Source organism: Phascolarctos cinereus, unplaced genomic scaffold (assembly GCF_003287225.1).
Source record: "Phascolarctos cinereus isolate Bilbo 61053 unplaced genomic scaffold, phaCin_HiC Scaffold_5;HRSCAF=322, whole genome shotgun sequence".
In the NCBI taxonomy this organism is placed as follows: Eukaryota; Metazoa; Chordata; class Mammalia; order Diprotodontia; family Phascolarctidae; genus Phascolarctos; species Phascolarctos cinereus.
The window spans coordinates 449,774,615-449,778,574 of NW_027555958.1; the positions used below are offsets into that span (position 1 = coordinate 449,774,615).

Below are 3,960 nucleotides of genomic sequence, written 5' to 3' on the forward strand. Positions count from 1 at the left end.
TGGTAGTTGTTTTTTTTTAATGGACCACAAATTCAAAATAAGTCGACGTTATAAAACAGTATTAAAGTTCTTTAGTCCGATGCAGACACACAAGGAATCTCCACTGCAGCACACCCAGCCTCCCTTTTGGGACCTTCAACAAGGAGAATCTGGACACTTCTGGAGGCAGCTCATTTACCCTAGGGCACCTCTTGATGCTAGGAGGCTTTTCCTAACATCCCACCTAAATAAACCTCTTGGTAACTTCCCCCCACTCCCACCCTGGCAGCTAGGTGGTGCCATACTGCACAGAGTGCTGGGCTTGGATTCAGGAACACTCCTCTTTGTGAGCGCAAATCCAGCCCCAGACACTAGCTGTGTGACCCTGGGCAAGTCATTTCACCGTGTTTGCCTCAGTTTCCTCATCTGTAAAATGAGCTGGAGAAGGAAATGGCAAACCACGCCAGTGTTTTTGCCAAGAAAACCCCAGATGGGGTCACAAAGCAGTGGACATGAGTGAACAGTAACTACAAAGTTCTCCCCATTGTGTCTAGCTCCACCCCCCGGGACCAGGCAGAAGAAGGCTCATTCTTCTCCCAGGAGACATCCCTACAAATCCAAGAGAATAGTTCTCATGTTCCCTCTAAATCTCCTCTTAGCCAGGTTAAAACCCTCAGCTCCTTTAACCGGTGCTCAGAGGCCATGGACTCATCCTGGTTGTCCTCCCCTGGACACTCTCCAGCTAATGAATGTGCTTCTTGAGGGGCAGCTAGGTGGCACAGTGGATAGAGCACTGGCCCTGGAGTAAGGAGGACCTGAGTTCAAAAATGCCCTCAGACACTTGACACCAGCTATATGACCCTAGGCAAGTCACTTAACCTCATTGCCTCCCAAAATAAAACAAATAAATAATAAGATGAAATGAAAAAAAAATTTTAAATTAAATTAAAAAATAAAAATTAATGTCCTTGGGTAGAGTTCAGGGGGACTCTCACTTCCCTACTCCTGGAAGCTGTGGTCCTCATGCTGCCCAATTGGATTTTGAGATTTTGGGGCTGGGGATTGTGGGAGGAAACGAGACCTCGAAGTTATCATTAGACAGTGGGCTCTTTGGTGAAGGTATTGCCGCTGCAGCCTCGTGGAGTCAGCAGTCACTGTTTCTCCTTCTCCTGACTCATCTGCTGTTCGCTCTCACTGAGGAATAAGTTGGTCAGGAAGCCACTCTGCCGCCATGTCATTCAAACACACCGGTAAGACACTTGTGGAGCCCGCAGTGGCCATTCACCGGAACCGGATCACCCTCACGAGCCGCAGTGTGAAATCCCTTGAGAAAGTGTGTGCTGACCTAATTAGAAGAGCCAAAGAAAAGAACGTGAAAGTGGAGGGACCTCTTCCAATGCCCACCAAGACACTTCAGATCACAGCTAGAAAAACTCCTCTAGTGGTGAAGTTTCAAAGACTTGGGATCAGTTCCAGATGACAACCTACAAACACCTTATTGAAAGTCCTTCTGAAATTGTTAAACAGATCACTTCTATCAGCATTGAACCAGGTGTAGAAGTTGAAGTCACCATTGCAGATGCCTAATCAATCATCTCATTTAATAAATTGATTGCAACTATTAAAAAAAAGCACTTGGATGGTGGGAGTATGGGAAGGAGATTAGGGCCTGGAATTTGCCAATGGAAGGATGGAACTTGTAAAACAAATAAACAAACAAAAACAATAAACAACAATAATTACCATCGAACCACAAATTGATGAACTTTGAGCTTTGGTATGCCCGGAGCCCTGGGCAATTTAGGCTCAAGCATGTGGAGCTATTAGTGACTAATATGCAACAGTGTAAGTCACTCCTGTGGAGTGGAGAGGAAAGCAGACCCTATGGGCTAGGGTAGCCAAGAAATGGAACCTGGAAAGGACAGGCCTGATACACTGAATTTTAGAATTGGGAAGGACCCAAGAATACAGCTCATAGAAGGTTAGACCTGGGAGGGACCTTAGGACAGAGAAGAGACAATGTCAGAGTTGAGAGGGGGCTTAGAGCCTTGAATGCCAGGTAAAAACGTCAGCCTGCTGCCCTAGGATAATAGGACCTTTGAAGACTCTTGAGAAAGAGAAAAACTTGGTACTAACAATGTTAGCGTGATTATGATAATGACAGCATGTTTAGGAAGGGGAGAGATCTGAGGCAGAGACCAATCCGGAAGCAACTGGAATGGTCATGGCAAAAGGTGGGAGCTGGGTTTGTAAGTGGAGAGAAGGGGATGGAGGTGGCAGAGCCCAGAGAAATGGTTAACCAACTATTGTTTTTAAAAAGTGTATTGTCTTGAAGACTTGGGTTGAAAGCCCAGCTTTTTATTATTATTATTATTTTATTATTCTATGTTATAGAAATAATTGTTTTATTCCATAAATTAAAAATAAAATACATTAAAAAATGAAGCCCAACTCTAACCTATTATCTGAGGGGTCCTGGTCAGGCCAAATTTTTCATCTGTGCCTCAGTCTTTTCATCTGTGGAATCTCTGGTTCTATGATCGTTCTTCCTCTTCCTTTTCTTCCTTTTCCTCTTCTTCTTCCTCCTCTACTCTTTTGCTGTCCCTTGGGAGACCTGAGCCTGAGAATGGTCCCACGGGCAGTTTTATTCCTATCCTTCTTTGTGGTATACATTTTAATGGATTTCCACAGGGTAGGCCAGGTCTCCAGGAGACATCCCAGTGGTATTTCATCTTCCCCTTCCCCCTCCAAGGTCTGAGCATGCAGTTTGGGCTGCTGGCTCCCCCCTTCTCCTTGAACTGAGTGGTGGTAGCAGCGTCAGCTCGCCCCCTCGCCTGCTGAAGCCGGCCTTGATTATTCGAGAAGGTGCCAGGAAAATTATGAAAACCATGTGACAGGTAAAGGGATTCTGCGGCAACTGTCTTGGGTTTCAAAGAGTCCGCACCCTGGAGAGCCTGGGCTGGGAATGTCGGTTTCACGAGAGGCTGAGAGGTTTACAAAACATGCCCGAAATAGCCCATCTTTGCATGACTTCTTTCTCCCCTCAGTGAAACCAGATTGCCCCTCTCAGAACCCTGTGTTGATGCCTCGCCCAGAAATGCTTGTAATCCAAACACTTCCATACCGAGGGCTTTGGGATGGGAAGGACCCAGCCGCAAAGAATCCTTGAATGTCGAGGCTGGGAGAGACCTTGGAGGCTGGCTGGGACCCTGGAGGTGGGCTAGTCTAGGTCCATCATCTTAGTGGGGGGGCATTACAGACTAGAAGGGGCTTGCCTCCATGATAGGGGAGAATAAGAGGTTGGCCCAAAGTGCCCCAGGATTTCAGTGACCAAGATGAGACTAGAAGCCAAGGACAGAATCTCAGACTCTGATCTGGCAGGACCTCAGAGGGTCCCATACCTGAGCAAGAATTATCCAAGTTTTCCCTGGAGACCTCTGATGAAGGGGATCCCCCACAAAGCAGCTTGGCCTAGGGGAACATGTTCTGAACTTGGAGTTAAGAAGCCTGAATCCTTCTTCTGACATTAGCAACTGGAAGAGATTACAAAGAATCTTCCCAACTGGAACTGTTCCAGTGTGGTAGGGGCTACCTCAAGAGGTGGTGGGTTGGGGCAGCTAGGTGGCACAGCGAATAGAACACTGGCCCTGGAGTCAGGAGGACCTGAGTTCAAATTCGGCCTCAGACACATAACACTCACTAGCTGTGTGACTCTGGGCAAGTCACTTAACCCCAATTGCCTCACAAAAAAACAAAAAACAAAACCAAAAACAAACAAAAACCAAAAGGGGAAAAACCCGAGAAAAAAAGAAAAAAAAAGAGGTGGTGAGTTTCCCCTCTTTGAAGGCCTTCAAGGCAAGGCTGGATGGCCACTAACAGGGCTATGTTATACTGGGGATTGTTTAAAGTCACTGAGGTCCTGCCCACCCTGGACTGTACTGGCAATTGTTTAACAACCGGCTCTCTGAAGAAGAAGAAGAA

The 3,960-nt window shown here is 46.6% G+C and overlaps 1 pseudogene; it reads left to right on the top strand.

Moving 5' to 3' along the window:
* Positions 1-707: 707 nt before the first annotated feature.
* LOC110209434 (small ribosomal subunit protein uS10 pseudogene) lies at positions 708-1,623 on the top strand (annotated as a pseudogene).
* Positions 1,624-3,960: the final 2,337 nt, after the last annotated feature.